Source organism: Hylobates moloch, unplaced genomic scaffold (genome assembly GCF_009828535.3).
Source record: "Hylobates moloch isolate HMO894 unplaced genomic scaffold, HMol_V3 SCAFFOLD_17, whole genome shotgun sequence".
Taxonomy (NCBI): Eukaryota; Metazoa; Chordata; class Mammalia; order Primates; family Hylobatidae; genus Hylobates; species Hylobates moloch.
In genome coordinates, this window is record NW_026652292.1 from 75290588 (window position 1) to 75302194 (window position 11607).

General features: G+C 44.4%; 1 pseudogene; it reads left to right on the forward strand.

Annotated features, from left to right (window-relative positions):
• The first annotated feature begins 3999 nt into the window (after window positions 1-3999).
• LOC116456772 (RAF proto-oncogene serine/threonine-protein kinase-like) lies at window positions 4000-5004 on the forward strand (annotated as a pseudogene).
• The last annotated feature ends 6603 nt before the right edge of the window (window positions 5005-11607 follow it).

Below are 11607 nucleotides of genomic sequence, written 5' to 3' on the forward strand. Positions count from 1 at the left end.
TCACCAGGAATTGGTAGGAGATAGTCATGAGCTGATGAATGTGCACATCAGATCCCCACACATCTAACAGGCCACCTTAATACAACAACCTGAGTGGTTTATGGGCAATCAGCCTGCTGCTACAGAGGCATTAACCACTTCTCAGGAGGTAGACCCTGGCACACATAGCATTAGTCACATTGACAGGCTCATCTGGTAGACAAAGGTACTGAAGACAATCTGTTTTTGCTGTGGTATGAAATTTTATGTCACCTAAAAGCTGTAAACTACAATGGACTCATTGCTGAGGATGAAGTAGCCCCACCAAGTCTGATGATTGAATCCTCACCAGCTTTACTCCCAAGAGAAACAGATATGCAAGTCCTCAGGGCTTCATAGCTGGCCAGTGAAGTCTGATTGTCATGTAGTTCGTAAGTGCAGGATGAAGGGTTTGCACCTTTTGGCAACTCTACTGACCAACAGTAAGTTGGTCACAAAACTAGTTCTCATAGCCATTCCCCAGGACTTCTTAGCCTTCTTCCCAGAAAAGCAAAGAGGCTAATGACCAGATGAAAAGAACAGCTGTGTGTTCCACCTAGAACACTTCACTGGCTCAAAGTCTGCGCCAAAGATTAGCTCATCTGACAGTGCCACTGCAGACTGATGGTTTCAGAATTGTGCCCCATGTCTCCAGCCTCCACCTGTCTGCCCACAGAAGGTGCACTGCTGCCCATGGAGCACTGTCTCTACCTATTTCATTTCTAGTCGTGCCCAAGCCATCCAATGAAGATGTAAAGAAGTGGGGGTCCAGCTCTTATCCCCTAGCATTTAGGTCTTAGCATCCTCAGGGCAATTTTAAGAATAACAAATGTCACAGCTTCTGAGGACATCCAGGTTCAGTACATAATGACCTTCAACACAGTTGGAGGTCACTTCAGCCAGTTAGAAAAAACAAATGTTTCTCAATAAAGCCCCTCTATCAGTTTATAAGTTCAGGCAAGAAAGCCACTACAAGAACTCACAGGATAAGGTAGTCACCTAAAGTACACAATCATTTTCAGAAAACTAAACTTATAGAGCAAGAAGGAAATTAAGTTCAAGATAGTGTTGATAACCTCAAAGACAAAGCAGCAGATGGTGGCCAGAACATGAAGTCAAAATATCCATGAAAGCATTCAGCTTAAGATATGGTACTCATTAAAATATGAGATAAATGGGTTAAAAATAGCTTGAAGATAAGGAAGAAAGTTCCTACACCCAAAAGCACAGAAGAGGGGAGGCTAACATGTGGAGGAACAAGGGGATGATGTGTTCGTCACTCATTCCTCTCATTTTAGCACTCAAGTGCACTATGGAAATAAAGATGCTCAAGCATTTTGATTCAGGATACCACCCACAGTCATGGACGTGTGGTTCACAGAGACTCTTCCACTAGAACAGCTCTTCTGACTTATGAGAAACATAAGCAATGGGACTTGCTGATGCCACAGTAGGTCTGACTCCAGAAGTCAGTAAGGCTTGCAGAAGGCAATGCAATAGTTCTTCTGTTATTTTTAAAATAACTTCCATTAGTATAATCCATCATCCCTACTAACTGGAATGTAGACGTTGATCCAGAATTCTTTGAAGGACTAACACAGATCAGAAATATCCAGTGTTGAATTCCTGAGTCAATCTTGAAGCAACTTCAGACGCTCACAATGACAGGCAGTGTTAGATGTTATTTTCATTTGTAGAAAAATCTTTCCTCCACCAGGACTTAGGAATTAAGACAGTATAACAACTTCAGATGGAACCCATGGCTTTCAAAGGAGGGCAGCACATATGGCAACTACACACTCATGAAAGTTACAATGACAGGCAACATCTGTCATAGTCATGTGTCCCATGATTGTCAGGAAACCAGAAGGCTATACGCCATCCTTCTGCAGCATAATAAAGTATCAAGGAGTCCTCCTAGTTGGACAAATCCCTCAACTCACCAATTTCACCACAGGAAGGAAAAGCAGGGATGTTCCCTAAAGAGGATAAATTTATGTCAATCTTCTAGAAACCATGTTTGAAGCTCAACCTATGATCAGGACAGAGGGGAAATGCTTGTCAGATATCGGAACTGCCAGTGGGTCAGATATATACACAGCATTCATGTTGCCAGGTCCTTGACCTTAGGTTTTCACCACTCAAAAGGGACCCCACAGAGAAGACTGAAATCTTGAGGTCTGAGAACCATGGATGTGGGAGCCAGAGGAAAAGACCTTGGTAACCGACGTCCACCATCAATGCTACTCATGCTATGAAATCTCCCTTGGGGTTAAAAATCTCCACCAGAACACATAGGTGGTGACAAATCTCACTGAACCATCCTCATCTCTGGATTTAAAATGACCTCCTTATGCATCCATAAGTCAGGAGTCTGTCAAAGGTCAAAAGGTGATCTAGTTTGTATCCATCAGTGGCCCAGATGGCAGTGATCAAACAACGGCAGAAGTAGGCAAAGCCCAGGCCAGTGTGATTGGCACCTGCTTCCACTAGAGGAAGCAGTGTGACATTGGCTAAGCTCCCTCAAATCATGAGAAAATGATGTCTGGAGAGAACCAAGTCCTTTCATAAACAGGACATTAATCTTCCAAGTAAGACACGGTACACATCCTTCTTACCAGCTCAGAGAATGGCAAGGAACATCCCTTACACAACTACCTATAGAAGAAAATATTTCAAGTCCCATTTCTCTGTAATGGAAGAGTGGGGCACGTGGCAATGAAAAGCAAGAGGCAGTGGTATCACTCACAGGAGTGAAGATCAGAAGCTTCTAGCCTCAGGGAAGTATGAGGAAGGTTTCTCACTAAGCTTAAGGTCGGGAAGTCAGTTGGCTGGGCCTTAGGGCCTGCGCCCTGAGGCAGGGAGCTCCAGTACCGAGATACTGGGGCTGCCTAGAGGCCTGTCCTCTGGACTTGGAACCAAATCTAACTGCCTCCTGCTCCCCCATACGGTGGAGAGAAGGAATGGAGGAAAAGCTGCCCTCAGGCAACAGGACACTTGGTATGGCCTGGCTCCTTCGGGTTTAATGGTTTCAGCAGTGTCAATGGAGCACACATGGAGCTTGAACAACAAGCAGCAAGGGTTTGTATTCTAAGCCTTGGAGTTTTATGTCTCTAGCTACATCTGCCTTACAATAGTTCAGCCATTTGTCTATCAGCACCAGCCATCAGATGACAGCAAATTCAGATTCTTCTAAGGAAGGCAGCACTGTTTTCTTGCCAACAAGCAAAGAACAGTGGTCAGTGTGCAAAGCGGAAGGAGCTCATGTGGCTGCCTCATGAAAGCACTCAAGGTGAGAGGATGCAACCACAGTGCTGTGAACAGACTTAATGGACACGAGGGTAAAAAAGCATTTATATTGGAATACTGATGCTGCCTGATGGGGGAAGAGCTTCAGGTAGATTTCCTGAGTCATGTTCCCCTCACAACACACAACTTTGCTCAGAAGACACTCCTGAAGTTTACCTTTTGTAACATCAGAAATTCCTGCTAAGTGGATTTCAGCACTATGCTCGTGGCTACAAGTTTCATGAGCACTATAGCACCAAAGTACCCACTATGCACGTGGGCTGGAGTAATAGACAACTCATTTCCAAACTGGCTACAGTGAGGTCCCAGCACTACCTTCTTTGACAATGTATCATATGTGACAGTCTTTCCTGGATGCCTGTTAGTTCCCAACAGACATTCTATACCTCATGCTTTCATATTCAATTCCTTCACCTCTTGAAGGTTTCCTCTCCCAGAGAGAGGTCAACATCCATGCTTCATGTCCACGTGATCAGCGTCACCACACCTGTGGACAGGAGGATGATTGAGGATGCAACACCAAGTCAGTCAATCTGCCTTCCCTTCACAGCCCAACCCAGTGGTTCCAGCCACCTCAGCCCAATGAGCTGGTCTACAACCCAAACCCCTGTGCCAGCACACAAGGAAAGTCACTGAGATCTGGGACCCAGGAGGAAAGAAATGTTAGACCTCATGGACAGATCCATGCTCTTCCAGGAAAATACAAGCCCATATAGTGGCACGCTCTGCTTAGATCAGGTCAGGGTCCATCAGAACTGTTTCAGGATAAGTGGCAGAGGCATTGCAGTCAAGATCCTCCAAGGTTGTCAACCTGACCCCCCAGAGCAGTTCCAGGCCTTCAGAGATGAGGTGGCTGTCCTGAGCAGTGTAGGACATGTGGACACTCTGCTCTTGTTGGGGTTCATGACACAGGACAACCTGGCATTGTGACTTAGTGGTGTGAAGGCAGCCTCTACAGCTACCTACATGTCCGGAGACCAAGTTTCAGACATTCCAGCTAATTGACATTGCCTGGCAGACAGCTCAGGGAAGGGACTAGTTGCATGCAGAGAAGATCATCCACAGAGACACAAAATCCAACATATTTCTCCATGAAGGCCTAATGGTGCGAACTGGAGACACTTTGGTTTGGCAACAGTGAAGTCACACTGGAGTGATTCTCAGCAGATTAAGGAAACCCACAGGCAATGGCCCCAGAGGCAATCTGAATGTAGGGTAAAAACCCACTCAGCTTCCAGTCCCATGTCAATGCCTATGGCATCTCATTTTATGAGCTGATGGGAGGGGCACTTCCTTTCTCCCACATCAACAACCCTGACCAGATCATCTTGATAGGCTTGGGGTCCCCCCCTTCCTAGATCTTAGCAAGATACACAAGAACTGCCCGAAAGCAATGAAGAGGCTGGTAGTTGACTAAGAAAGCCTCTGAAAAATACCAGTTTTTCCTGAGGAGCCAACTGCATTGACCAAGACCATTGCATGCATTCAACATCCTCAGCCCAGAAAGGCTTGCTGTTCTGACAGGCCCCATGCTTCAGAGGGGACCACAAAGACTTGAAGCTGAGGTCAGCACAGCTGCCAGCAGAGAAAGACCATTTCTCACCTCCAGACACAGTAAGGTGTTTCCACAGACAGTTCCCATCTCAGCCCTTCCCTAGCAGCACCCATTGTTCAAGTTTCCTGACCACCTCCACCAGAAAGTATTTTTAAGTATGAATTTGAAAGGAACTAAACCTTGAAGCCCAAGACCAGCAGCTGCTTCCACATTACAAGAGTGCTCCGGCTCATGATCTTACCCTACAGTAGCCAGGCAGGCCCAGCATTAACACATGCTGATGGGAATGATTTCAGATTTCTGTTCCATGGATTGAAGAATCCTGAGCCTTTTCTGCACAGAGAAGAGCAATTGTTGACCATACAGCTGTAAGGTTCTCTTTCAATATGTTTGCTATGAATCAAACATTCTATCATAAAGTCTGTGGATAGTACGGATTATTCATACTATCATTTTCTTCATCAGGGTGAATTACGAAGCCTCTACTCCAACCACAGAGTTGCCCTGAAGTTTCCAGGACAGATTTAAGTCTTGCAGCATGGAACACCTACTTTACAAAGTATACCTGACATTTAGGAGACTCAAAGCTCTGAATAGTCCAAGGAGGAAATAAACAGTTACAGAAAAGAGAGCCATTTGCTGAGGTTACTAGGACAGTGCCTAAATAATTTCCCCACTCGGATTTAACAAATGAACAAGGCCAGAACAGTAAACTCACCAGATCCCACATGGAAACAGGACCTAACACAGCCAGTGCACCACATCTCCAGCTGAGCTACAAGTCACTGCAAGCTCTACAGACATTCCAGGCAGAGCCCAGTATCAGAAGATCAGCTGTAAACAGAGCAGGAAAGAAACGTGTTTCTGGCTTCACGCACAAGTCCAATGCAGGGCCTCTTCCCTAAGGTACATCATCCTGATGGACCATTCCAGAAGCACAGGAGTGGGACTGGAGAAATGCAAATGTATCACAGTATATTCAGAGAAGCAGAAACCTCAGATTGGTCCACATGTATGTATTTGTTTACTCAAAGCTGCCTCTACAAAGCTGCTGACCCACCCAGAGTATAGAAGAGAGGCCCTTGTACCTACAGATTGATGGATCAAGGCAAGGTCTAGAGCAGGTAACAATGGGTTTGGGAAGCCATGGATTAGGACCAATCTCAGTCCATTGAGATACATGAATAAGAGCCCTAAAACCCCTCTGGAGTTTTGAGCTTCTACACAGCAGCACAGCCTCTCCCTTTCTCCATATTCCCGAGTCCAGCTCATCAGTGATTTGAAGCTCAGTACACTCACAGAAATGTGGAAAGCAGACTAGAAAGTCCACATCTCAGAACCCAGTGTGTGAAAGCTATGCGAAGAAAACCTGCATGGCCTAAATTCACCTAAATCGTCTTATGGATATTTGCAGGGCAAATTGAAGCAGATGCTTCTTCCAGAGCATCAGGAAGGTACAAAACCTCCCTGGACAATCTAAAATACTTTGACAGGAATGAACTCATTTCAACACAATAAGACCATGAAGACACACAAGCTAAAGGGCAACCTACTACACAGGTTCACAGAATGAGAAGCACAAAACCCATATAGACCTCTGTGGGCATGGGAGACAGCCTTGGAAGCCTTGGTGGGTCAGTGCAGTGTCCAGTTCAACCCCACACCTCTGATTAGACCTGCAAGGCAACACAGATGATTTCAAATACATCTCATTTCCTTCTGATTCAGGCCTCAGAAGACCCCAAGGGGAAGGGGTTCTCATGGGTCACTATAATCCATGAGGCTGAAGTTGAAATATAGAATGCAGAATTAAAGTTACCATGTTTTTAAACACCAGCTATGGTTCTTTCAAAATTGTACAAGCTGTCAATATCACCTGCACATGAGCAATTTAGTCTTTTGGGAGGAGTGAGAAATTTAGGTCTTTTCCCTAAACAGTAAGACAGTGAAGACTATTACTCATTAGTGTCAGTGTATTAAATGATATTAAAATATTCACAGAAAGAAAACTAAGACCTCAGCATTCATTCCACTCTGATGTTGCTAGACAGATGGTCAATTTCTCCCCTACTAGGGATCAAGGTTCAGATCCTCCAACAATCTAAGATGGTGGAAGGTAAGTCTCATTGGAGTTATGCTCTGAAAAAATGGTTCCAGCAGAAATTAACTTTACAAACTAGAGGATGACCTCTACCCACTGACATGAACCAGGAAATGTACAGGTTTTCCTACAAAAGACAATTCACTCTTCATCTTCAGTGTACAAAAGTATTTAAGTTGAGCAGTCATAAGCAGTATATCTGGAACAAGATCTTGAAGGTCAATTTTAACTTAAGCTTCCACCTTATAAAAGTAACAGGGAGGGGAGGCCTCACCACCCATGTAAAGGCAAGACCCTGAAGGTCAAACATGACTTCTGCATATGCTTCATCAAGAAGTAATGTGACCATAGCTTATCTCAGATAGCAGACAAACCAAATTTAATTTAATTAACCTACAAGGAACTGTGACCCCGTTAGTGGAAGCTTCAGAAATACTGGTTTCTTCTCTGCTGCCCACTTCACAGGTCAGTGACCCTCTACACCCTCCCTCCTGTACAAGGCAGTAGAGGCCAGATGAGCCAAGAGGCATCTTAGTACACCACCCACCCATCATTCTTGCAGTCATGGCTGAATTTTAAGGATTCACTTAGACTACTCTGCTATGATTTCAAGAATGTACCACCTGATATGGTTTGGCTGTGTCTCCACCAAAATCTCATCTTGAATTTTAATCCCCAGGTGTTGAGGGAAAGAGTTGGTAGGAGGCAAATGGATCATGGGGGTGGTTTCCCTCATGCTATTCTCCTGATAGTGAGTTCTCATGAGATCTGATGGGTTTATAAGGGACTCTTTTCCTTCTCTCCGCATGCTTCTCTCTCCTGCCACCAGGTGAAGGTGGTTCTTTGCTTCTCCTTCCACCATGATTCTAAGTTTCCTGAGGCCTCCCCAGCCACAGTGAACTGTAATTAATCTTTTACAAATTATCCATTCTCAGGCATTTCTTTATAGCAGTGTGAAAATGAACTAATACACCATTTTTCACTTTAGTGGGGTATTGCTGTATGTGTGAAGACAGAACAGTTCTCTTCACAAATACTGCTTTCTAAGAAGACTCTTCATCTACATTATTTTTCATTCAGTTTTGGAGGCAGGGTGGTGGTGGTATCACAAGATGTCTCTTACAGGAAGGAATTCTAGAGCATCCATCCATTAGGGCCAGCCACCTGGACTATAAACAAAATCTTCCATGTCCTATTGAGGGGAGGATCCTCATGAGACATCGGTATGTTGTCAGCTCTTTTCAATACAGAAGAGCACATCTATAACCAGAGGGGCAGAGCAGCTAAATCAAAATGGAAAACAAAATGAGGCTCATCACCAGCACTAACTACTTAGTTGTGTAACTAGTTGAGGTGAATATTCAGGTCGTCCTTAAAACCTAAGATGGGGAGAGAGAATATCCCATTGAAGAGTCACTTTCAAAAATGGTTGCGGGCAAAACAAGCCACACAGTATATTGTGCTACAGACTGGAAGATGTTTCTCTACACACCAACAGGCACCAGAAGCTGTGCACGGTTCTCTGCAAAGGAGCACTAGATTTTCCTCCCAAGTACACCAGGACATCCCATTCACCAGTCACAGCAGTAGAGTCAGGGAACAAGATTCTGAAGGCTGGATGTCACTTCGCCTGGACCTCATAACTTAGTGTATAGAACTTATGTCCCTAGCTTACTGACCATGGGGCAATCAACTTTCTCAGACTGAATGAGGACTCTTCTACCCTTACATTATAGGAATGCAGTCCCCTCTCTGCCATTCCTTCTCAGGACTGACAACTCCAGTCTTCTAGAACACAATGCCCAGGGAGATAAACTAGAAGTGTTCAAAACAAATCCAAGTGTGGGTAAAAACATCACATGACCACTGGTTATAGCAGCAAGCGGAAATCAATGCCCATTTCAAGCTTTCTCAGGTTTTACATTCAGAGAAACAGACTAGGTCACAGAGGTTTACTTTGTATTTCAAATATTGGGTCTCCTAGTCTGAGTAATTCTTATGAAAAAAAGTAGTGACTAGTGGCTTCTCTACTTAGCATCACAACTTAGAGATGTTAAAGAGTGTTGAGTTTGTGTTTCAAATATGTAGTGAGAAATGCCATGGAATACTCAGATTGCAACTTAAACAGAATGTATAGAATATTCAGAAATTTTCTCTATGCAATTAAAAACGTTTCCCAAAAATATTCTGATTTTACCACTAATTCAGATAAATATATACAAATCATATGCACAAGCAATGCAATCGACTCAGAACTGGACACATTTATTGCTTTTCCACAACTCACAGTGGAGCACTGGGGCTGTTCATGAGCTGCAGGTCAACATCACTCCCCCGTGAGGCAGAATGACAGCACACTCTTCCTGACAAACAGCTCTGAACATTCTCTACCCTATTGGCTCTCAATGACCTCCTCAAATTAAACAAGTGGGGAAGTACAAGTGTCAAGGGGCTCAGACCTGGAAAGCACAAGATCAGCACCTGCCTCCATCTCACAGAAGAACTCTGGCTTACACCTGTGCCCAGAGGTGCCTGGCAGGTTTCTGCACTCCCAACCGTGGCAAAGGCTAGGATTTCAGAATCCTGCTCTGCATTGGAGACTGAGCCCTTCTTGCCCAGAGGTGGTGCTGTGTGGCCATGATAAGTGCTGCCACGAGGTCTTCTATAGGGCAAGAACCATGGGTGGTACCCCAAGGCATCAAAATAAAAGCAGAAGTTTCCAGCACCATGCTTTCATTATTCAGTTCATCACCACCTCTGGGTGGGTTTCCAAGGAGCTGTACCAACCTCTGAGAAACTGCCAGAACAGATTTAACTGTCACTATGAGGAACTACTAGATCCTTACAGGTGAAAGTTGATTTAGGGGAGTTCAAGATCTAAATCCAAGGGGAAGAGTGACAAGCTCCATGGGGATACAGGTTACACAGTTAATATTGAGGATACATCATTTCTCAATTAGGGAGTGGTCTCCTCCTCCTGTGGGGTCTAAGAAAAAATCACGTTTCCTCAGTGCTTCTTAGCCTTCTATACCCACAGTATGCAGGGGTTACTCAAGGCAGCTCCTCCTGGTCTAGTCATACAGGAGGGGTTTTGTTTTCAGCTCTCTTCATGCACAAGTAACTCAAGTCTGACAGAATTGAAGGTCAGAGGGTGGGTTGAATACAGGACTCAGTGCAGGCAGCCTGCAAGAACAGGGAGTTCAGTCAACAACAAATTCAGTCTCCAACGTGGATGGTCAGAAGTTAGCCTATGACAGGCAATGGGATCATCATCCTGCACATCTGAAGCAATGCAATGACTAAAATCTTCAGCATCTGATCCCCTACCACCAGGGGGGCAAGAACCACATCTCCAGCCACATCCCTTTGATCATCCAGTTCTTCATCCTTATAGCTAGGAGCTGCAAAAGGGCAGGCTGCATCTCCTGCAAATGCAATACCACACGTAGGCGCATAACCCCTTCAGGACACCTCTGGCTCATGGAGGGCCAGAGACAACCGACAGGTTGAAGTTCCTGGAGGAGCTGCTTGAATGGCTGGTCCAGGCTTGGCACCAGCTGACCCATGTTTAACAACAGTTTAACAATTTGGCAACAAATGCCCAAATTGACAAATGGGATCTAAACTAAAGAGCTTCCACACAGCAGAAGAAACTCAGAGTGAACAGCTAAAATCCCCTCCATAAATTGGGCTCTTTGTCAAGCACCTACATCTTCATAGCATGTCCCAGGGAGAAGAGGCTCCACTATTTCCTGGATTAAAGGATCAGTAGTGTAGCAGACACCTCATTGTTTAATATTGAGACTTTTTGGCCAGTCTGTCCTTATTCATTAGTCCATGAGGACTTAATGACATCAAATTGCTACCACAGCTTGTTACTAAGACTAAGCCCCACCCTCAGAAACACATGATAGATGGAGTGATGCCATTTTCTACCATCAGGGTTGTTTTCTGAACTCCTCCATTGTCTATCAGAAACCAGTTAACTTCTAACCATCATAGGAGCATTACTTTATGGTTTTTGTAATGTCTTTTCACAAACCCAATGTTTAACGCCAGTATCATATGTAATAATGTGGAAACCATATTTCATATGTATGAAACTTGTTTCTACCCAAAAATGCAGAAATTGAGATTCATGCACAAGTGGAACATTAAAACCTCTGCGTATATTCCACTAAATGTAGCAAAGAGACATCATCTTGTCCAACCACATTTTGCATTGATACTTCTTATCATTTATGGTAAGAAACAAAGATATGAGAACTTCAGCATCACAGGAAAGATAAGATGCCCCTGTAATGTCTCATCTATGGAAGTCTAGAAACCTCCCTTGCAGGTGAGGCTGAGTCACCTTCCATTCCTTCTGGGTGGTAGATGTCTAAGAACTACAATTGAGCACGTGGATGTGTCCTCTAGGTAGACCATCATGCATACCCACTGAGATGGATTCCATCTAGGGAGTTAAAGACCCAAGTTACCTACCCCTTTTTCAATTCCAGGACCATTTTCTTCCTTCATTGGTGGATCAGGGCAATGAATGGAGGAGTATCCCTTTGCTGGATGTGCCATCACACTGGATGCTTATAAAATGAGCCATCAAGAATCTTAAAGTCTTTCATCC